Source organism: Engystomops pustulosus, chromosome 6 (assembly GCF_040894005.1).
Source record: "Engystomops pustulosus chromosome 6, aEngPut4.maternal, whole genome shotgun sequence".
Taxonomy (NCBI): domain Eukaryota; kingdom Metazoa; phylum Chordata; class Amphibia; order Anura; family Leptodactylidae; genus Engystomops; species Engystomops pustulosus.
This window is the reverse complement of record NC_092416.1, coordinates 124977912-125003448: the sequence shown is the minus strand read 5'-3', so window position 1 is coordinate 125003448 and position 25537 is coordinate 124977912. Positions and strand designations below refer to the sequence as shown.

At 39.4% G+C, this 25537-nt stretch overlaps 1 protein-coding gene across 2 annotated transcripts in view; it reads right to left on the bottom strand.

Moving 5' to 3' along the window:
* The window catches only part of MYT1 (myelin transcription factor 1), a 42195-nt gene extending 30946 nt beyond the window's left edge, over positions 1-11249 (bottom strand). The window contains exon 1 of one of the 2 annotated variants that reach the window (XM_072110892.1): positions 10765-11249. The gene's annotated coding sequence lies outside the window, so the exon portion shown is untranslated. The remainder of the gene's footprint in view (positions 1-10764) is intronic. The other variant, XM_072110891.1, reaches the window with a different exon arrangement.
* Positions 11250-25537: the final 14288 nt, after the last annotated feature.

Sequence of the window (25537 nt, the reverse complement as noted above, 5' to 3'; positions counted from 1 at the left end):
GTTTCACTACATTTATACTAGATAGACAGATGATAGATAGATAGATAGATAGATAGATAGATAGATAGATAGATAGATAGATAGATAGATAGATAATAGGCTGATACATGGATAAGATATATGTAGATATGTTGAAAGCTATGAGATATCTGGATGGATTAATAGATTGCTACAGAGATAGACAAAAAGATAGATATAAAAATGTATATGTATAGATATATAGATATGTATAATCTTGAAGGATAGATCGTAGATAGACCAATTCACCTGATACTAGAAATGTTACAAGGAGGATGAGGGATTCAGACACTATATTCAATACTGGTACCTAAAATCGAAACAGAATCTGCCTTACTCTTCAATTGAACTAGTTTTGATAACGTTTCCCCCCATTATATGCACAGGAAGAAGATTGGAGATACTTAGTGACAATGTCCATACCATAATATAAAGATAAAAGACCACTAGATATACAGCAATGGTGCCTTCACCTGACCAATCTACATTACAGTAGACTACCTGAATGTGGAACTTATTGAGCGATACTTTTTAGTACCCTGACATCCATAGGATACAATAGGCCCCGATCACTACTAAAAGAACAGTGTATCAATTTAGCCTTTCAGCTAAATGCTGAAGTCATGCATCAATGTGTGCTTTATGCAGGAGCGAATCAAACCTCGAGAGGCCATAATATTAATCATCAAAGTGCAGAAATAGATTTTCTCAGTCACTCTCCGTGTGCGCACATCCATCCTTCCCTGGAATATATTTTCCACACTTGCTTGTTCTATTATTATTCTGCATGCAGTAGAAAAAAGGGAAAAAAATTGATGCAGGAAGGCGTAAAAGCACCAATAGGAGGGGGCGCCTTACAATCTAGCGCATTGTAACAATAAATTATTACTCCATATTCCTCTACCCACTTCTCCGCTTATATTTGTGGCCTGCAGGCAAATTAGGTAGAAATGCATTGTTAGCATGCAGATGGGGGAGAGAATAAAGAGGTTTCTCCATATTATGTTTGTAGTTATTGAAAAAATGTCCTTCCAGAAACCGTTCTTCATATCTGATCCACAAAAATATGATTATTTCTCTTTACGTGCAGGTATTCCAGTCTATAACAGCAACATGTAGTAACATCTGGTTAGTGAGTGGATGTGTTACCCTTGTTACTAGTGGTCAGGGAGTTGATGTGTTACCCCAATTACTAGGGGTCAGGGAGTAGTTCTGTTACCTCTATTACTAGTGGCCAGGGAGTGGATGTGTTACCTCTATTACTAGGGGTCAGAGAGTGGATGTGTTACCCCTATTACTAGTGGTCAGGGAGTGTATGTGTTACCCCTGTTAATAGGGGTCAGGGAGAAGATGAGTTAACCCTATTACTAGGGGTCAGAGAGTGGATGTGCTACCCTGTTAATAGGGGTCAGGGAGTGCATCTGTTACCCTGTTACTAGGGGTCAGGGAGTGGATGTGTTACCCCAATTACTAGGCGTCAGGGAGTGGTTCTGTTACCTCTATTACTAGTGACCAGGGAGTGGATGTGTTACCTCTATTACTAGGGGTCAGGAAGTGGATGTGTTACCCCTATTACTAGTGGTCAGGGAGTGGATGTGTTACCCCTGTTAATAGGGGTCAGGGAGAAGATGAGTTAACCCTATTACTAGGGGTCAGAGAGTGGATGTGTTACCCTGTTACTAGTGGTCAGGGAGGGGATGTGTTACCCCTGTTACTAGGACTCAGAGAAAGGATGAGTTACCCTATTACTAGGGCTCAGAGAGTGGATGTGTGTTGTGGTTGAGTTAATAGTAACATTTGATTAAAATAGTTTATGTATAATATGATATAAGTTTAACACATAGAAGGATATACAAAAGCTCTGGTGAATGTATAGAGTGCAGAATAGCTCTCTTGGTCAGGTCAGATAATTCTGGGTAAGGTAATTATCGCCAAAGTTTTCTGATGAGCTGACGAATAAAGTTGCTTTTATTATTTTTTTATATTGTATTTGTATTGTATCATGTCAAAATCACACAGCATTGTAAGACTATAATCTATGACCACATGCAATCTGTGGATAGAAAACATTACAAATTAGGCTGTAAATTTAGGAATATTTTTTTCTTTTTTTGTGTCGTATTTGTGAAGCAAGCGCTGGAGCTGAAGTTTATGTTGTAATGAAAATAAATAACAGGTCACCTTCGGGTGTATATTCAGCCTGTAAATGTCTCTCTTTTATTGTCACTGGGAATACATGGCACAAGAAATATGTTATCTGCTCAGGGGGGAGGGAGTGTGGGACATGAGGAGCAGCACAGCCTCTGACAGCAGGTTGGGAATTGAGGAACAGGCAGGTGGGTCAAGTGGTCTTTATCTCCTGTCACTTTATGCCTCTGTTACCAGGGAACAGACAACAGACATCAACCATCCATCTGTCCCCTGATGACAAAGTAAGGTGACAAGGGGAAAGCACTTACTTCTGGGATGACAAAGAAACTCCCAGACTGGAGCCACACCTACCCTACCTGCCTGGCCCCAGCTCCCCGGAGAATCGTCCGTCCATCTGTCATCCCACAGGAGGTGGAAATAAAGCATGATGCATTAAGAATGGGACAGATTTCAGGCTGATCAAACATTAGGCACAAAATGCAGACACAAGTGGAGAACCTGCCACCTGGAAATGAGTTACACTAGTTCCTGTCTTAAAGGGCACCTGTCTTAAATAAATATTCCAAAATTTCTTGTTTTTACGTTCTTTTTCCATTAGCTGTCACCTATATCCATTCATCACATGCTGTTTATGTAATGGAGGATGTTACTGTCGTACTCTAAGTGCTACTAACATGGCTGGGACAAGTGGTACAAATGGATGTACAAAATAGTACTGCTCCACTAGATATTGTGATACCATATATCACAAAACCCTTGGCTAATATCGAAGGGAATAAAACTGATTACAGAGGGGCAGATTTTATGGGCCCATTTAGCACTAGAGACAGAGGTGGAACAATATTGATATAAAACTAAAGTCCACCAAGACACTTTGCAATATGGCTGTGGAAAATGAGGGCGACCAATTGGAAGGACCAGGATTACTTAGTATCAAACACTTGCTTTTAACTAATAAGAATCTTCCATTTGGTCTGAAATCTGTAAACTTCTCCATAAATGTTCAGTGTCCTGTTATAATTTTGTTAAATGAACGATCTAAGAGGCCTTCCCATATGCAACCAGATTGGTAATGACTTGCAGAGACGCAAGTGAAATAATCATTTGATTATCAGACGACGCTCCCTTTGCAGCCATATCTCTGTGTACCTGCCCACTCTTGAGATGCAAAGATAACCGCCCCATCGCCACATCATGGGTCATTATCCGTCCCTTTGCTGCTACTGTTTAGTTATTTTTCTCCCCTAGCACTCTCCTTCATTACTTTGTCTCTGATTTAGCATCTGAACCCTTTCACATTTAGTAATAACCAAATGCAAGCTGTGTACTTTAATCTTCCAAACACAGGCGCACTGCTGTGAAAATCATACACACTCCGCTCCCTGGCATTGCATGCCCCCATCCTTTTCCATTTATATGCAAATGCTGACCTTTCACCCCAGCTGGCTACACGAAGAATTTTCCTAAAAATGCAAATAAAAGCTTGCAGTCATTTTACCCTCCTCCAATGTTTTATCTTTTTTTTTCTTACGCAGGGCTAAGCGTAGATGGCAGCAATAATTATTTTTATGAATCCCAGCATCGAGAGAGAGGCGCTTTCAGCTGTATGGCCTTCTGTGTATTAGTTATGGAGCTGCTGGAGTGGGGAGAGTGCTCTGTCCAGTTTTATTTCTAGGTAATGGACCGGCTGGTTTTAATATTTGTGTTGGTTTTAATAATAACCATTGGTGCAGCGCCATAAACAGCAGTGGCCCTTCATAAAGAAGTTTGTAATAGAGAAGGGTTTATTGTAGTCACATCAATAGCGGATTTTGTCTTTTGTTTATTAAGCTGCTCGGAGTCCACACATATCTATCGTTATGGTGTTTTTGGTAACATGACATAGGGTGAGGTGACTGCAGCACTTTCTGTAAGGTATATATATATATATATATATATGTGTGTGTGTGTGTGTGTTGTATAAAGTGCATACCTACCTGCACATGTTGTGGCCCAACCCCCACAGTGCTTGAATACTTATTTGGGAGACTCCAGTATTTTTTGCCCTTTGGTGGGCATTTTAGGAAGCTTCTCCGCAATTGTAATTGCAGTTCCATTTCCTCATAGGAAATTTATCAACAGTAACAGTAATTGTCCCAATACTAGCCCAACAGAGCATATGCATGATGAGTAGAGAGGCACATTACTTGTCTCATAGTGTAAATGGAAGCTCTTATTGCTGGGGATTTCACTTACTATACAGTACACTCCTGAATATGACAGTCTGAACCAAATGCTTCCCACTCAGTTACAATCTCCGTCCATTAGAGATTACCGGCCCTTAGAAACTCCCCTGTTGTTAATTGCAATACTGAGAATGACGTCTCTCCAGCACTGTGTAATTGTAAGTCACAGTCCGCAGCCTTCAAATGTCAGCTCTTCCCAGAGTGACAACAAGTAAAAGGTAAATGAAATAGAAAATGATTTGTGTGCAGCGCCCTGCGGCCAGGAACCAGGACACTGACCTGTCATACAATTTAGGAGGTCTGCTAATCCCACAAATGACAGATGTATAGGCCAGAGTAGATTATACTGTATCTGTCCCTACTACTGTCACTTTCTAGATAAAACGTCATCTCTCTCCCTCCATGAGGATGTCTTTATATATTTGTCACAATTTAAAGAGAGGCTAAACCAAAAACTTCTGCCATCCAAGTGGGGAGGAGGTAAATGTGGTGCTTTTCAATGGGATCAGGAATAAAGAAGACTTCTCCCTCACTGATGACATATAGATTTAAGAGCCTGCAAATCCATATATTTTGATTGATATCCATCCATGACAATTCCTGCACAGTGTAATGTAGTGACCCTTTACAAATGTAAAGGAGGTTTGAGAAGAACCTCAGTCTTGAATATTAAGTCAATAACCTGGGTACAAATACTTACATGTAACTAGACCTCATTTATCGAAGATAATTTATTATTATTATTTATTATTTATGAGAATATATCCACATTATTGTCACTAGATCCTAATGGACATTTCTCCATAAAGGTGTTCCCTAAAGGAGCTGCTCTCATTTACAATGACTGTCCCTATCAAGGCTTTTCTTGCATGACTTTTTCTCATAATTTATTAATCATATGGTAAGTCATCTTTGACTCCATTTGACAACCTATAATATCACCATGTTCTTTTTGGGACTTTAGGCTTTGTTGGTTTCTTATGATCGTGTTGTTGTCTCCATCTACTTTATTTCTTCAATTTTTATGAATATAATTGTCTTGATCATTAAAAAGGATATTCTGATAATGGAGCACACTTATAAAGAACAGTGCAGTCTGTACTATGAGCAGTTTGCCTGTGTAGTGTGCAGGGTGCGCCAGATTCAAGATTTCAGGTGCACATTCTGCATGAATCTGACGCCCTCTGCACTACCCAGACAGAGTGCACCATTTTTTTAACAACTTTAACAAGGGGCGAGCGACACAATTCTGTCGGACTTTGATGTTGCATGTCTGACTGAGCACCGAAACGCCCCCTTCAGTGCAGAAATTTGTATCGCATGAGTGCAGCCTCTCCACAAAACGGCCATGTGCAACACAAATGTGGTGCAGGCACTTCTCAAATACCTGTGCAAGCAGTTTGCAGCTTAAAGTACTTGCTAAATCAGACAGAAAACTGTCCCACGTCCTTGAATGTGCCCCAATATGTCTAAGATCATGTCATGTGTGTAAGATCGGAATTGACTGTCATAGCCATTTGTTCCTTCCCAATCATATTATTCTACGTTTCCATCCTAATTCTATTATGGATTTCTACCAGTTACAATTGTGTCTGTATTTTAATGAAGATTCTTCTGTTTTAAACATAACTAGTGTGAATTTTTGGGGAATTCAGCCTCTGTTGGGTCTTCATTCACATGATGAGATGATAATAACATTAAGATTTGATCACTTCCTCATCACAGAGAGATGTATGTATATAGAAAATGATATGTATACAGCCATAGGCAGAACATATTAAACATACTGTAGAAATGATATGGAAATGATATTCAATGTGGAGACTCACTAGACATTAATGTGCTTTAAATATTTCATAGGAGGAGATATAATGTAGGGGGCAGGTGGCAATACTTTCATGGAGAGGTCTTGCATAAACATTAACTAACAAGCTAAATATTTCTAAGAAAAGATAAATGCCATTGAGTCGAAAATTGCAATATAACTTTCCAGAAACAATGGGATCCAATCTGTAGAGCAGGTTATTTAGGCAAATTTAGGTGTCCAAAGATCAGAAGTGGTGGTAAACTATAGACTTTAAATATGTGTGGAACTAAAATCTTGCAATCTTGTACTTCAGTGCCCATATCTTGTTTCCCTGAAATACTCTGTGCTGCTTCAAATGTACACATAATCTAGTTACTTCAAAACTTTAGTTGGGGGACAGATTTGTTTTCTTTCGGACAACGGGGGCCGGAAGAGCAAAAGCCAGCAGGAAATGAAAAGCAGCTGTCCTCATTGTCCAATCTGGACAAGCTGATTAGAAATGTAATGGCAATTGAGGCAGGAGAGGGGCTGTTGATCCAGTAAACGCTGGCTTTTAAATAAATTACAGTGGAGGGATCAAAAGGAAAAAAGGGTTAAGCATGGAAGATGTGTAAAGGCGGAGAGTGTGTGCACCGAGTTAGGGGCGGGATTCTGCAGACTCAGCTACCTCTGTAGATCACGTGACTTCCAGCAATAATTCAAAAGCATCTTGGACTAATTCACCCCCATCTAGTAACACAGCAACCATTGGGTTTTTTTCTTTTCAAACCAGCATTAAAAGGCTGAATTGAAATGACGGAGGAGGAAAATTGATTTTTTTTTTCATCCAGAAGATATTCAGCAAACCATTGCTTGGCAGATATTTCTAGCAGGAAGCAAAGTTCTCTGGTCCTTAATCTGGAAAATGCATTCTAGCTGATTCAGCGCTTTTTTCTACATAAAGCTCTTAGCTATATATGGGCTTGTCTGTCACCAATGATAATAATATCATCTATAACAGGGAGATTTGCATAGATGTTATTGCAGCAGTTGGCATGGCATGCTGGGAGCTGTAGTTTACCTCTAGGTGACACAACAATAACTTAATGCTATATATTAGGACAAAGATGGAAATGTCTCTCCATGTCATAACAACATAATGAAAAAAGTAATTTCAATTTAGTGCAATGTTTCCGAGACATTCACTTTACAGATAGCTCCAGTGTCAATCTAGAGTTGATACAATTCAGCCAGGATAATAGATCTGATAGGACGCAATGCACTTTGGGGGTCATTGCTGATGAGTCAATGTACAAATATAAGTGGTCAAAACAAGCTAGCTGCATAGATGTATCTCTATGACATTACAATGGATTCTGCAATGTCTTATTTGTCACTTAAGAGTTTGTATATTAAACATACATTTATGGTGTCCTTTAGCAAATATTACAACTTTCACATGTTTTCACTTCAACTACATGAAATGGTTACAAAGGAAAAAGGCCTTTTTTTTAGGAAGTGAATATCAATGGATTCTACTTTCCATGGAGGCTCAAACCTCATGGTTCCATCAAAGACTGTTCTTTCTCTGAAATTCCAGCCCTCTTCTTCTCTTGCTGCTTTCACTTTATTGGTCTCTGATGAAGTCTCAGCTGTTTAATTCCCAGTAATTATGGATAGCCTGAAACGTCTGGCGAAAAGTCACCTGGTCCTACAAGCCACCTCCTAGCCCCCTATAACCTCGCTTCGAGTGATGAGCTGTGAAAATCAGCTCCTGGCGAGTTCATTTGTAAAACAATGGAAAGCAGAGCCTGGAACAACTATAAAAAGCTTATGAATGTATCAGGCAACAAAGGGAGATTGAGATTGTCAGGCGTTTGTCCTTTACGCCAACATAATGAAGACACAAGTAAAGCTCCAAAGAAAGACACTTAACCCACAGCGGTGCTTCAGAGTTTTCATGTACTCTCTTGTATATTAGCGATATGAACAAGCTGAAAGAATGATTACTTCACACTGAGCTCATATCAATCCAAGTTTCACATTCTTATACCATTGCTTAGCAATTAATATGTGCAAAAAATAAAAAAAGAAGTGTCCCAATAACTGTTCTGGTGCTTATGCACCTTGTTCATTTTTTCTAGAGCAAATCTGATCTGTTTTTTATTTAGTTTAGCCTTTCAACAATCCATGCAACTAAATACAGAATCTGGGGAATCATTATGTGAAATGTTCGGGTGGAGCTCCCATCCACATATAATGCTAAGAGTAATTTTATGTTGTAAAGTAATGTATAATATCTAAGTTACCATTATACTTATATCTGCTAATAACATACAAGAAAGAACATCTAAGAAAATACACCAGATGGTGGCAGCAATATGAAGTTCATAAGAAAACAAGTAATTAAATTATAATCCATTGTGTTATAATTACAAGATTAGGTATGTGAGTAAGCAAATGACTAAGGTGCTGAGTAACTGCGTGACTTTGTAAGTAGGTAGATGACTATGGGACTATATCAAACAAGATACAACCGAAAACATAAATTCCACCCTGCCTGCAAAGCCACACCTCTAAGTCTTCAACATATGAAATATTCTCTTCTAAGGTAGCAAATACAAAGCATATTAAGTAAAATCAACCAAATCAGGCCCAGTTCATCAATAGTTGGTAGGAAATGTAGAAGAATAGCCCCGTGCCCTGCTGATATGACACAAAGAATCAATCATGGGGCAGATAGAATATTCCAGATTCCATGGTATTCTGGGCTCATTATTTGCGTGTACATGATCTGGGATTCCACTGACAATATCACTAAACATTTTATAGTATTTTAATGAGGTTTGCAATCCCTATAAAGCTGCGATGCAGCTCTCCCAAGGGAGCTGCTCTGATTGGTCAGGCAAAGTTAAAGCTTTAGCCTGAGGCTTTGAACATGTAGGTGGGAGGGTGACAGGACCCTTTTTTGCCCTAGGCAGTGTGGCGTAGATAATTCATACATAGCATTTTATGGAATGCCCCACATGTAAGATAAGAAAGGTTACACTTTAATCTTCACACTATGCGAGGCCAAAAAGTAAGCATTGCATCAATATCAATGCATCTCTCTGGATTCTCAGCATAAACTGTGTATTTAAACTGCATTAAATAGTTCTACAGGCTAAAAAATAACACCGTTATGTGTCACATAGTCTGCTAAAACTTAAGAAGTAACAAGTAAAATTCAGTATTAAGCAAGAAGTATACGTAACAATGCATGCATTTATATGTGGGTGGAGAAAGGATTTTTATTGCAAAATCAGGCAAAAAGTTATCAGAAAAAAATCTTGTCCAAAATAAAATATACTTTAAAATGTATAAACTTATACAATCTACAACACAAGGACTTGCAAAATGACATCTGTAAGAGCAGAACTCCTTGTTATATAGGAAATAATGCAGAATCCTATCATGTAATATCGTTACTAATGCATTGTTGTATAGTCTGATGAACTTAATAGGATATAGTACTGCAGGGGACCAGCCATTGTGTCCTTTACCCACACACACACACACACACGCGCGCAGGCAAATGGTGGCCTTGTTGCTTGTAGTGCTTGCCTCTCATCCCACAATAATCACAGGATACAAAGCATTATGGGGCAGGGAGGCTGCTCCCAGCTTTGGTTTCTATGACAGCATAGAAGGCTCAGAGTGCAAACCTCTGATTCTCGGATTCCAGGTTCTTTGTTTGCCATTAATTAAAGTGACCATATGGAGCAAGCTGATAATAGCAGCAGATGATCCAGAAGAGAGGGGAAAAATGAATTTTGAGCAGGAAAACTGGCCGAAAAAAGATCTTGTAGCTCTATGCAGATTTAAATAGCTAGGAGGGGGGGGGGGGGGGCTTGACAATAGATGTCAGATATTGTACTAGGGGGAATCACACAAATGACAACACGCAGGCGCTCTCATGAGCCGAGCTAGGCAAATACTATTACTACTGCTTAGGAAATCGGATTTATGTAAGAAATAATATCTGTGAGATATTCTTACTATATTCACAATAAACCAAAATACACCACAACTTCACCCGACATCTCAAGCTTCTCCATAACTTTATATTTGTAATAAGAAAGGTTACATCAGCATTGATCACTTCCACGCTTTATAACACTTCCTGGTCTTATGACCCCCGATGTAACCTCAGTCATATTGTCCCCATTCAGCTGATCCGTGTTACTGAAACTTTATAGCAGAAAAATAAGTCTATATGTGTCTATCTGTGAACTCTGCTGGAGGAGGACAGGGGCAGGTGAGTAGAGGCAATGGAAGAAAATACAAAGCCGGGATGTGAGAGGCCGGGGAGGAGGCTTTGTCTCCCTGGAAGTGTTGTTTCTCTAAACATCTCTATTAGTTACATCAGGATTTGCCTGACCCAGAAATGACTCAGGGCCCCAAGTCAATATGCAGCCCTAACCCTAACTCCTGCATAGAGTTGTCCAGCACCGGTCCCAGCAGAGGGGTGTGGAGGGGATCCCAGCGGCACAGGAGCTGTCCCTGGTGCTGATCGCGTGGCGCACACCCTACAATGTCACTTACCTTCTCACAATGACATCACGGGGCGCATGGTTAAAGGGCTGCGATGGAGACCAGTCCTGGGGGCTCATTCCTCTATGGAGCGGGCTGGGGGGCTCCACAACTCCAGCCTTGCTATGTATCTGTTTACTCTCCGAGGTGAAGGAAATTTACAGTACAGCATCAAAAAAGATGGAGCGGCTCACTTCCTCCGGGGACAGAGTGGGCAGGCCCAGCTCTCTACATCAACCTATTATTACCCGTGCTCCAGCCAACAGAAGGTGCCCGGCCCGAGCAAGCTGATTAATAATTAATATGCAAGATCGTTGGAGCTTCTTCAGTGGGGAGGGCACAAGGGGGTGTGTGCATGCTACAACTGTCATGGTCACCACCCCTATGCAATGACAGCTTTGGTATAGTCCAATAATTTCTAATAGAAAGCCTCAGCGGATGATAGATGCCTGCTGTGTGCCGCGGCTCAGGGAAAGTTCTGTTCCGGGTCCATATGTACTGGGCAGGGGGCACCTCCCCCCTGATCCCACCCGCAAGTTCCCCCTGTTCCCCGGTGCAGCCCGCAGCCTCCCCAGCAGCTCCGCAAAGTCCTGGCAGCACCGTAAACAACTACACATGTCAGCAGCAGCGGCAGCAGCGAGAAAATGGAGTATTTAACTCCGTCCTGGCCGCAGCCCTGCAACCAGGAAGACCCTATGAGGAAATAAGTCACAGGGGTCAGTGCGACCTCCTCCAGGGACCAGTCACTTGTAGAAAGCTTCCGTCTTACACTTTCATTCAGTCATTTCCAAGCAAATGCGGCAGAAGTGCTGGACAGGCCAGCATGGAGCATAGCTATAGCCCCTGCTCCCCTATACACAGCAATACTGGACATACGCACCTGCTATACACATACAGCTCACTCACATGTATGTACACAGGTGTGCACTTATCATGGTGTATATACACTGTATACACATCAATAATGGACATATGCACCTGCTATACACGTACAGATCACTCACATGTATGTACACAGGTGTGCACTTATCATGGTGTATATACACTGTATACACATCAATAATGGACATATGCACCTGCTATACACGTACAGATCACTCACATGTATGTACACAGGTGTGCACTTATCATGGTGTATATATACAGGCAGTCCCCGGGTTACATACAAGATAGGGTCTGTAGGTTTGTTCTTAAATTGAATTTGTATGTAAGTCGGAACTGTATATTTTATCTTTGTAATCACAGACAGAACTTTGTTGGTCTCTGTGAAAATTGGATTTTAAAAATGTTGGGTTGTCATAAGAATAAATATTATCACTAAAGCTTAATTACAGACGCCTGTGATAACTGTTACAGCTGATCATTGCAGCCTAGAACTAAAGTACAATAAATTACCAATATCCAGAGGTTGTAACTAGGGGTCGTATGTAAGTCGAGTGTTCTTAAGTAGGGGACCGCCTGTATACACATCAATAATGGACATATGCACCTGCTATACACTTACAGATCACTCACATGTATGTACACAGGTGTGCACTTATCATGCTGTATATACACACGTTATTGTAGTAGAAGCATATTATTGTATTATAAATATAAATACAGCAATAGCAACAACAGGGAGACCTAAAGTCATTGTTGTTACTATAAAATACAACTGAAGAGACAAGTACAAGCCATATGGTGCTATCTGTAGTGTGGAGGGTATACATGATGTATGATGAGGCTACAGACTCTGTGTGCAGGGGATTCAGCACCAGCACTCAGGACAGCTCCACTCACACTGCCCTCACATGTCATGTGCTGGATGGAGAGACAAGAAATCCAGCTCTAGATGTGTGAGGGCTGCCTGTCCTTACACGCCCATATATCTGTATCTGTGTGTACAAGTGTATGCATTTATCTGTTTTTTATGAATGTGTATCCATATCTTTGTAGGTAGGTATTTTGTGTGTATAACAATTTATTTACGTGTTCATAAGTGTGTAAATAGAGTATCTGCATATCATTGCATAGTCTTCTATATATATATGTTTAAGTTTGTTTGTTTGTATGTGTATTTATGTATCTAAATGTTCCTGAGTGTTTGGGACTTTATACTTTTTTATGTTTTTGTATGTGTACTTATGTGTGTTTTTCTGTGTATGCGTTACTGCTTACATACTTTTGTTTGTATGTGTTACTTTACACTTGTGTTTAAATACATGTGTATTTATGTGTGTATATGTATGCACATATGTAGGCTTGGAAGATTATATACATATGTGTATTTATGTGTGTATGTATATATGCACATATGTAAGTTTGGAAGTCTATATACATGTATATTTTATATGTGTTTTATATGTGCATACATATCTATTTGTGTGTTGAAATATCTTTTTATTTGTTTATAAATGTATATACAAATTAACATGTTTATATGTGTTCATATTTGTGTGTACACATCTGTTGCAGTGTTTATTAAAAGTTCACATTTTTAAGCATTGTAGTATTATTTCGCTAAATATATGAATGTATAATAAATAATTGCTATCCAGTGATTATAAAGATGAGACAGCATTTTGTGAATAGACTTAACTTGAGATTGCAGCAACAACTGTTAAAAAAAAAAAAGATCCTAACAGGCAGCCAACTTTAGGCTACACTATGTCTAATTGGCACCAATCTTCCTGGATAGCAGCTGGGTGAAGATTTGCCTACCCCTTATTCTATGTTCCTATGCAGATGGACGTCCTTAATACCACAGACTACAATTAATGCTGTTGTATTTGATGAATTTAAATGGGCCTGCATTAATATTGTATATAGAACAGCTGAAGGGCTGGATATACCAGCAAAGGGAGACCCCTGGCAGATGGAGAAAACAAAAAAAAAGTTTTAATATGGCCTGAGGCTAACATTGTCATAATGACACCCCTCCCCCCCCCCTATATCCCACCCCTCAGGACATACAATAGCTTTGTCTGTAAAGAAAGTACAAGTCTAAAGTTTTCTTTCTCAATGGGACGACAGATTTGCATTCAACTTTTTTTTTCTACACAAATGCTGAAGCTGTGTTAGTGTATAGTATCACTTAGTGGTCATTCAGCCCCTCTGCTTTCTCAATTGTGTTATAGACCTACACATAGCAACACAAAAAATTACTAAAGTTCCTAAAAGTTTCCTTTTTAAGTCAAACCCTATCACTTTATTATAAAGCAAGCAATAGACACGAGATATTTCATGCAATAAAAATGCCAAGTGTCTGATTTACATATACACACATAAATACAGATACACACACATTCATGTATATATTAAATACATATTTATATGTATTTATCTTTAAAAGAACCAACAACAATTTCCTAATGACATATACTTCTAACACCAATTAAACATAGCAAATGTTCTAACACAGTATATCTGCATGGCGCATAATAATATTACATCTGTAAATCAAGTCTTAAGCACATACAACACAACCCCATCAAGACTAAACAGAAAGTATAATTGAACTGCGAATAAAGTAGATTATCCAAACCAAGACCCGGTTACAATAAAAACTTAAATTGTCACTGAACCCCTACCAAAACACTCACAGAAAGTTTGCAAAGAACTGACCAACCTAGAAAAGTTTCACACAACGTCATCTTGGCTTGTTATCTTTATCCCAGGATCCACAGCTCAAGTCAGAAGTTACTTCATTCCTGAAAAGTTGCAGCAAGTACCAAATGCTTATGTGCCCAGGAGCCTAGCCCAGGACTTGTCCGCTCCAATCACAGGCGGCCTGGGATAATTACAGAACAATAGCCCGTGCAGGCAGCCAATCCAACTTCTGTGTACACATACAATTGCTATAGACCAGAAGGACAATGACAAGCTGCTGCTGCTGCTTTTACTATTCTCCCCTCCTTCTAAGGGCTATTCAGTAGTAACCTAGAAGACCCATATACCCCCCTGCCTTGGGGAACATAATCAGACAACCTTACTATGTAGAAATACTTTGTAGAAAAGTATACCTATATAAAAGTTGGAGGGGGTAGAAAATAGTTTCTACTTTTAAATGGACAAATAGAACAAACGTGTCCAAAGATTCACAAATAGATTCAGGCATTTACAATTTCTATGAATTCATTTTTCATCCAAACCAGATTTCTTTATGGAAATGTTTTGTAAATGTCCCCAAATGATGAATAAAAAAATAATAATAAGGAATAATAAAATAAATTAATGATGGAATATAGCATCACATCTGAATAATTTTTAAGCAATAATCAACAACAATTAAGAGGCTTGATATCATTAATAATCACAGGTTTGAGATGAAGAAATATCTATCTAGAACCTAGAAATATCTAGGACCTATAGGGAAGTTCTACCCTTGTTCTGGAAGTCTCAGGATTAGATTAAGGAGTTTTAAGCTTTGGATGATGCCATATGGTTAGAAGTAAAATAAGCTGATCACCTACAAGAGTATTTAAAAACTTTTTCTTTATACTAGACTACATCTTTAATGTGAGTCTACAACCTCCCAACCTCTCCTATAAATAAAATAAGCATTGCATAGTGAACTGTATAAATTCTCCAGAAATATATGTCCTGCGTTCCTATGATCTGTCATGTGATTGGTGCCTTGTCTGCTGGTGTACCTTTTTCTGCTTTCTAGTCTGCCCAACATAAACCAGTAGCACATCTTTATAGAATCAGTGGGGGGAATAAGAAAACTGGACTTTAGGGGTGCCGCGCTTCAAAATGGGGGAACAGAAATCTAGGGGCATAATAATTCAAAAATAATTAATACGTTCAATGAGTTCAAACATTTATTAGAGGACTTACCCCTTCTTTAGGATACATATGTGCAGAGTACATAGCATCCTATGAACATATGTAACCGCTAAACGTGATGAGTGGACTTTTTAAGAATTTTAAAAATCTGTTTGGATCCTGGTATCAAACCCAGATCCCAAAAAGTAGCACACTTGAACAGCGCTGGCACTGGTCGCAGGTGTTAACTGCTTAAATGCTGCTGGCATTAACTGTAGGGGAGGAGAGGTTGAGCTGGCTCTAAACTTCCAATGAAGTTTCGATCACCTCAACGCTAACTACAAGCTGTGCGCTCGTCATAACCGAGCAAGGTAAGAACACACCCACACTGCCCACCAAGCCACTTACATATATACAAACTTAGAGAAGTTGTCCTAAGAGCACTTGTCCCCACATTTTTATCTTGTAGTACCTGCCTTCATACAAGCCCTGTTCTTGGTGCACAAATAATTTACATACAGATAAAAACTAAATTTTCTCTAAAATAATATATTGCTTAAAGTTAGGGCCCATCCACGGGTTGGGTGCTGAGACCCCCAAAGATCTTGAAAACGAGGGGTCCATCAGACCCCTCGCCGCCCCTCAGACTAATAGAGCAGACGGCCGCACATGACTGTTCTGCTCCATTAATCTCTATGGAGCTGACGGAGATCAGTGAGCGCAGCGGATAGGGCCTAACTTGTGTTTGTGGGAAAACCCCTTTAAGAAAGCACATGGTCATGTATTATTTAGTGCATTTTTTAGAATAGAATCTAAACACCTGAAAACAGTTTAAAAACTTCCATTTGATAAAGTTTATATAATACTGTATATGGTCCTGAAAGATAGTACGATACAAAGTTTTCACCAGGGAATTATCCCTCCACTTACAGTATATAAATAAATATATGTTTAATGGGTTTTGTATGAGATCATCACTGTATATTTTCAAGAATACTCCTCCACTCACTCCCAATGACTATGGCCAGTATACCTTGATATGTCACACTGCTAAAACCAATAAAACCTCCTATGATAGGAAATGTATATCGGCCCACTAGAAATCATTGCAGCATGGATACATCTAGCTTTGTGATTTCATTGGGAATTTTTCCATGGATGTTTCATGAATGGATAAATATAGTATTGACCACCTGATTGGGGTTAAAGGGAACCTGTCATCAGGAGCCCACCTTTTGGATCCCCCATGTCCCCATAGAGAATGGTGTGAACATTGCCAAAGTGTTTTTATAATAAAGTTGGCTTTTTCCGATAAACAGAAAAGTCAGATGAAAGTTTACTTTTCTCTCTGCAGAGTAGTGTCCATTTCCCATGGGTGTGACCAGTGAGTTGTCCCCTCCCCCCTCACCCTCGGGAAACAACTCCTTCATGCGTCTATATCAAATAGTAGGTAGTAGAAGTTTTTTATATAAGTAAAATTTGAAATAGACCCATAACGGAGCGGTTTCCCGAGGGTGGGGGAACTGATTCATGCTGGCCACTCCTACGGGACACAGGACACTGCTCTGTAGAAGGAAAGGTAAACTTTCATCTAACTTTACTTTTTTTTGGAAAAAAGCCAATTTTATTATAAAAAAAACTTTGGCAATGTGTACACTATTCTGTATGGGGACATGGGAAGTCAGAAAAAGAGCTCCTGATGACAGGATCCCTATAAATCTTTTCAGTCTATGGTTTTATTGTGGCAAATATAAACTTTTTCCATCTGGAGAGCACATATTAGTACTAACAAGCTTGAGACATGTAAATGCTGTAACAGGTTGTTGTAGGTTGGGAGGTTCCACACCTGCTACATGAGGATTCTGTTTCTACAGAAGGTCTTGTAGATTCCCACCAGCAGATGTGAGGGGCCATCCTCCAGAGTATATCATTAGATATAAATATCCAGTTGTCGCTTTGTTAAATACAGGGCTGCTGTGGCTACAGTGTGCATGGCCCGGCCATACTGCTCAAACAATCTGTTTTGTGACAAGAAACTTCTGAGGGATGAACGGAAAAGTTGCATGGCAGCTGTGGGGGTGCAGGGATGTGACACTGGCCAGAGATGTCATTACTGGAGACACTCTGCAGATGCACAGTAATAGTCTCAGAGGGCTTCTGTCCTGTGTCATCAGAAGCTCACATTAGATACATTGTTTCAATTTTTTTCCACTGTCATGAGAATTTAATCAATGTTTGCTTTCCTGGATTATGGAAAGCACATGTTCAAATTAGGAACTGTTAGGGCAGGTGTATGATAGGCCACGACAGTCTGGAATAAACCAGTAAGGGTATGTTTTATTTTAGGGTATAACCCTGTTAAATGGATTAAAGGGATTGCCCAGTTAAAGCTAATTATTGATTGTATGATGTTAAGTTACACATTTTTGTAATTGTACGTTATGTATCAGTTCTTTTAAGTTTTCTAGATCTCTGCTTGCTGTGAGTCTATTAAAAGCTTCAATGTTTATTTCCAGTGGGTAGAAATCTACCCATGGTCAGGTGATGTCACACAGGTGCAGGCTCTTTATATTGCACAGCTCTGATTAGCTGAGCTACTGTGTGACATCACATGACCATGAATAGATGACATGACAAGAATGCTTTAATAGGTTTCTCTCCACTGACTCTGGTGCACTTGGAAATATCATTATTCACATTCTGGGTGCTGAAACTAATAACAATAATTAATTGGGAATTGTGGTACAAGAGAAAATATTCCTAGTGCACTGGAATCAGTGGAGCAGAGTCTATTAAAGGCAAAGAGTTGGAATTGTCTCACTGGGGGTCATTTATCTTAGTCTTTTCTTTTCGCTTATACAGTATTTGCAACTCTTTTGGTGCATTTGCATGTTTGCGCCAAAATTTTTGACTTTTCTATTCATATAGCTAAGTTTGGACACATGAATCTAACTTTTGACTTGGCTTTTCCCCTTTATTTGTAACTTCTGCTCCTGTTTTCAGAGCCTAATGCAATCTCCCTTCAAAGTTCACAATGGTTTCACCAGTTTTCTGCAGTGTACCCTGAGTTATCACCAAATTCCAGATGTGAACATCGTACAAATCTACACCTGACACTTACCAGGGGTAGAGCTGTTTGAGAATTTTTGGAGACCTTTTTAGCAATTTTTGTTTAAAAAAAGATGCCTATTCGGTAAAGATGTTCACTCCTTAAATGCCAAATGTATTAATAAGGAAAATCCACTAAGAAACATCTAATAGTCAGACGCACAAAACCAGACTTAAAGAACACCCTATTAAGAAGTTTCTGAAGAATGATGTTCCTCAGGACTTCTTTTATTATACCTCTATATGCCGTGATTGCTGAAATATAGAGTTATAAAGTTAAGCAAATTACTCTGGGGCGCTCAGGCTACATCACCCGAGCGACTCAGGGGGCCTAGTATTTTAATTTATAATAAAAGAGGTCATGAAGAACAGTGAAACTTGGTAAACTGATGGTAGATGTCCTTTATGATATATGTAACACCCAGTTCTTCAGTGTTGCACCAATATGTCTTTAGAATTTATAAAGAAAATGATGCTCCTTACAGCTCACTCATCTCCACAAGTCAAATAATATCCACGGGTCTGTCCTTACTCCACTTTGCAGCAGACAGTTGAATCAGTCTGGAGAGCTGTGTTGGTTCTCCAACTAGAAAAGTTAACTCCTAGTACAATGCTATGTTCTTTATTAACACATATTTAAAAAATCTTCAATATCACACCAACAAAACCAGCTGATGCGTTTGGAGGAACAAATCCTCTCGGTTGTAGTCATTGCTATGACTAACAGCATTTGATGCTCGAAATGCGTCTGATGGTCTTGGTGCAAAAATTTAAAATAACCTACAGACTTACATGCCTGGTATATCTCCCTCTAAGATGAATCAAACAAATTTACAAATGTCCAGACCAAAGACATAAAGTGAGCATATATGTGGACAGTATTGGTATCAAGCATAATCGAGCACAAGTGTGAGCATGCCTGCTGGCACTTCTATCTAGGAAGTAACCAAGGTTGTGGTCACTCTTTTTTAAAGTCTATGTGAGCTAAGCAATCCATTAATCATGCTCACTAAGGGGTTCCTGCCTCTCTCTATGACTTTGGTATAGAAACCACCATTAAGAACAGGAACCAGGCAGCTGAATCTCAACCAGTCAGTTGTCATGGCTCATCTAGCTGATGTGCCTGTAAAATCTTTTGTGGGGAAATCACTTTATATAGTTTCTTTTCCTTGTTTTTCATGTTTTTTTTTCTTCCTGTTCCCTGGGTGTACTGGAAGGTAGACTGAATGATGAGCAGGTATATGTTTATAAAATGTCTGCAGCTCTAACATGAGAATAAGAGAGATATGGAATGGGTATATCACACTGAAGACCTATAGGTATGGGTTGGGGTTGTCTCCAAATGAAGATTTGATCTAACCATTGTTCATGTTAATAGTCGGACCACCTTTAAGCATCCCTTTTAGATGAGCTATAAATTAGTTTTCATTGCTGCCTTTTACTGCCCTGTTTCTTTTCAGTGCAAAGTCAGACAGAAAATTGGTGCAAATGCTTTAATTAATGTGGGCCCATGTATTTCAAGATAACCTAGCACTGAAACTATCCAGAAATACATATTTATGGGAGGATAATTCCATTTTTACTTAAACACAAATGAATATGCATGGAAATTCAGGCTAGCATACAGGAATCATTTTTATGAGTTTTACAAGTGGAGGTACAGGTGACTTTAAATGTAGGTATTAAGAAACATTTATTCTGGTAAACAATCATTTATTGATTCAAAAATACAAAAGTAGGGGACAGCTGGGAGGGGGGAAGGATCTCAAAAACTTTATTTTAACTGAACTGTAAATTCACAATAACCAGCAGACTGTCCCTCAAATCCCCCACTATTTACAGAGGCATGTCAAAGATCAGAATTGTAAGTGCAGTCTCACGCCGCTGTGGTAGAAGGCACTAAGAGGCAAAAAACAAAAAAAACTAAACAAAATGAAATGAAAATATATCTATGGGGTGAGAATCAAAAGCAGCAGTCGGGCTTGGCCTTTGAATTGAGAGGGCAGATGGATGCATTGCCAAATCTCGATCACAGCTGGGGTGAACTGACTAAAATTCTGTGAGAACCACTTTCACCAGCCTCCCATATGGAGTGAGATGGGGGGCTGGGTTACCGAGGAATGTATGGAACAAAGACTTTAACTTGGTACAATTGAAAGGAAGAAAACTTGTCCAATTTATCGAGCTTATTACTAATTTAAGAGTCCAATATCTTCCTTGAACAGATGTTGTTAAATCAGTGTTCTATAAAAACCGTTTGTTTCTTTCACTAAAAATCATTCCGAAAATTTGATGCATTATTTCTTTAATTTTTACTTCTTATTTTTATACCTATTTGTTTCCACTCTAAAAATTGGAACATTGAGGTAACACTTCATATTAAGGACCATGTGCTTTGTAACAGTTTATGAAACTGAAACCTTTATCTACATAGTAAATTATTAAACAGATATACTTGACGTTAATAATGTTTATAATTTTATATTATCGAATCTTTATAAAACGTTGCTTGTTACTCTATTAGATGTTGCATAGAACATGAAATTCTAGAACATTACATGAAATTTCTGTGATTTATAAACTAAGAATATAGACTCTGAAATAATTAGTAGAGAAGTTTAAAAAAGAGACTTTTGCGCCAATTAATGCTTTATGCTAAATTTACTCTCTTGCAGTTTCGGTAAAGAGAGCAGCGAACAATTTCTGCAGATTGCTTGCCTGTTCTTGTAAAATAGGGGAAAAAAGGCAGAAAGAAAGTTTTTGTAGGGGGAGACAGGTGGCTGAAGTAATGGCTGGCTGGAACAAAGCTGAGCTATTAATGCAAGAATGGAAAACGCAGTCATTTGGCTCAGCAGGCCTGGGGTTGAAAAGACGATCAAGAGATAATAGGGCAGTGGGCATGTCTGGGGTGGGATTCTAAGTTTGTGGAGGTCTGATAAGCCCTCTCTTAATTCCTCTTGTCCTTGGTATCAATGGTTTAGTCGTTCTGGGTGATGTATTCTTAAGGGTAAAAATTAAGATACTTTACAAAGATCAGGGTATTTTCTTGCATTCTGATCTTCATACTGACAAAAGAAATCTCTGCAACCTACCGTGGTGTAACTTCAGGAGCAATAAGGATTGCTATATTCTCCATGAGCTCTCTCCACATAATACTACGTAGAATTTTTTCCTAACTTCAGCTCATATCTAGATGGGATGACAACACATGGGATGTGTAATAAGGCTTTTTGACAGCATTTGACAATTAGATAATTCTTTATAAAACAAAAGGGGGGGGGGTGGCTGGATGCCATTGTAATGGGGTTCCTCAGGACTGGCATACAGGTGTAGTGTAGATTTAATAATTCTATGCTTTGGTACTAATCTAGACCTAGCAACAAAGATCTAGTGATGTCATAAGCTAATGTAAAGTTTGTGATCATATATATTCAGTCCCCTTCAGTTTTCTACCTTTTATTAATTATCCTTTTTTCTCCACCAGATACTTATACATACCCAATGTTTTGGTATTATATGTTTTTTTGAATAATACATTGAAAAAAAATATTGTAAAAAGAAAATGTTTATGATCATGTCATGGTTATAACTCCATTAGTGAAGTTATTCAAGAAGAAGTATGGTATTTATGTCTATGACCATGGAGGATACATCAATATGACCTTGAATCTTGTATCTTCTTAGACTAAGCACCAGGAAAAGAAGATGGGTGTATCTCTCATGTGACACGTTATCTACTGTTAATGTTATCCTGTGCAGTTGTCGACATATGACCAAATTAAGTGAATAAAAAGCTAAGCTGTAGTACTTTGGGGTAGGGCTTCTTCCTCCTAATCTCAATAAATAGTTGTATAGATTCCTTATTTAGAGACCTTGGGTGTCTGTGTGGTTCTTTCTATCCATGGATATCTTTGTAGTTATCTGATGTGGAACAGATGACCAGTGCATTCATTGTGGCACACAGGTTTTAGTGTGCAATCCAAAACAATCATATTTCAGGAAGATTGTGAGGATTCTAGGCAAAAGCTGCAAGCTGCAGTTGGTACTGCTGTATGATGCCATCATATAATATTTATCCATGTAAAGTTACCATTTTAAATTGCACCACAGTTATCATTGTGTATCATATGCTAATGCACAATCTTCTTATAGACCTAATGTTGTATCATGTTGCAGAAAAACCTGACTTCACAGGCTGCCCAAGTGAACCCTCTGCAGTGCCTATGGATGACCCATGAGTCCGTGGTAAAGTAAAAGTATTTACTTAATACTGACAGGGCTGAAACAGATTTTTGAACCTGAAACTGATTGTTCTCAATCATTTGTCTAAAACTATTTCTATTTCTATTATAATTATTATTATTATTTTTATTTATTAATAGAATGGAAAAGTGTACAGTTTTCTAATAAACAAGTATGTATGTTTAGGTTTAGATATTTCTGCGATAACCTACTTAATATTCTGAACTTCATTCCTGTATAAGTTTTTTCACAGTCCAAAGGTCACCGTGGCTTGTAGACCAGAGCTTACATGAAGCGATTCAGTCTGAGCCTCTTGCTAACAATATAATTTAGAGGGACAATCTATGACTGATCTGGACCCTGGGGAAATACTGGCAATAAGAAAGGAGGACGGGGCAAGTGATAACTGCAGCAGATGGTGTGTGGAGTAGTGGCCTGTGAATCTAGTCACTCCCTTGCCTATCACAGGAATCTCAGCCACTTTAAACCTTTTAATGCAATCTGCTGCAAGCGAGTTTTAAAGCTCTCACCATGAAAAATGGGCTTGACAAGGAGGAGCCCTCTGAGCACAGCCAACTTATGGTCACAGCGTCAGACATTGTGGGTGTTCTGCTGTCCATCCTTCAAAATAAACCGAGCCAGTACTTCCCCCAACATTTCTGGATTAGAGCCCTACCCTTTCTTTTCTATCACCTCTGTAGACATTTCTAAAATAAGCTAAACTACTGTTAGCTACTGAATAACTATGTTTTCTGACCATTTTGAAGAATGGGGAATCCAATGGTTTTCATGAAAATAATTTTTTCTAACAACAGGCCCAATCTTCTATTTTCAATGTAATGTAGCTACAGAGTATATCTCTATTGGATAAAACTACAATAACAGTACCGTTTTATACCATACTATAATAAAGTGGAGCTCAAATTTTACTAAGAATTGTAGACATTCATATTGTCCTTAAGCTGTGACCCTAATTTTAAAAGGCTACTGTTAAGCTACATGTACACGACTATGTGCTCACCTGGCCGGTTGGAGAAGGGGGGGGGGTGAGCACTCCTTCTGTCTCCATAGAAAGCAGAGCACTATGACTGGGTGTCATGGACTTTATGGGGCCCCCAGTATAGTTCTGTAAATGGGGCCTTATATACATAGATGGGGAGTCATTAATCATTAGGCAGGATCTTTGCAACAGTCCTATGGCTTTCTTTGGAGGTCCACTGCATTAAAATGGTTTTGGCTTTTTAATAAACCTGTCTGCAGTGTACTTCTAAAAAGTTGCATAAAAAGTCCCAAAACACAGAAAATGTTGGACAGTTTCACAAACTCTAGGGGAGAACTCAAGGGTCTTTCAAAAAAAAGGTTGCAGTTCATAAAGCCTTAGGGAGCATTCAAATGACTGTCTTCCATAATCCCCCCCATAGACGGCTATGGTGCCCGGGCTTTGGCCATGAGAACAAACCATTATTTTCTATGGGGAGGGATCACCCCTCTCCTCTCCAGAGCGCTGCCGTATGCCCATCTGGCAAATATCCATGTGAATGTGGCTTTACACTAGCTTATAGAATGATAACTCTCTCAGTTAGTGCTTTTATGTACTAGTGTGAGATTTCCCCTTGCAACTTTTTAACAATGAAAAGTCGCACTAAACACAATGGGGCACATTTGCTAAGAGCATTGCAAACTGCACTATGTGCAGTCTGCCAGTGTAGTGTACAGAGGGCGCCAGTTTGTGGGATTGTGGTGCATGTTCTTCATGAATCTGGCTCCCTTTGCACTTCCTCCACAGAATGCAGCAACTTTTTTTGGTGCATCTTTAACACAATTCTGTCCACTTTTGCATGATTAATGAAGCGCACAGTCCGAATGAGGACCGGAACGCCCATTTCAATGCAGAAATTTGTGTCGCATGAACAACAGGGCAGCGTGCACCACACTGGCCTTTTTGGGTTTTGCACGGCAGTGACAGGTATTTAACAGGGGATTGTGGTGCATGCCATCGGATTGTGGCGCAGCTGCGCTGGCTTTCATGCGGCAGTAATTGGGAGGCAGGCCGCCGGACGTTCCGACGGATTCAGACTGAGCGCGGGATTTAGCTTTCAAATTGTGTTGCAAGATCCAGCACTTACATGCACCAGGAAGAAAAAGGTGAACTCCATGGGACCTGAGGGGGGAAGCGACAGGATATTGGGCGCACAATTTTAGTGAATTGCGGCACCGTGCTTTATCGTCGGACAATGCACTTTCTGTGAACTCCTCCAGACAGGTAGGTAAATGTGCCTTAAAGTGTTGTGTGCACCAGAAGTATGTCGTGGACACTTCTTAAATACACTCACCAGCCACTTTATTAGGTACACCATGCTAGTAACGGGTTGGACCCCCTTTTGCCTTCAGAACTGCCTCAATTCTTCGTGGCATAGATTCAACAAGGTGCTGGAAGCATTCCTCAGATATTTTGGTCCATATTGACATGATGGCATCACACAGTTGTCGGCTGCACATCCATGATGCGAATCTCCCATTCCACCACATCCCAAAGATGCTCTATTGGATTGAGATCTGGTAACTGTGGAGGCCATTTGAGTACAGTGAACTCATTGTCATGTTCAAGAAACCAGTCTGAGATAATTCCAGCTTTATGACATGGCACATTATCCTGCTGAAAGTAGCCATCAGATGTTGGGTACAT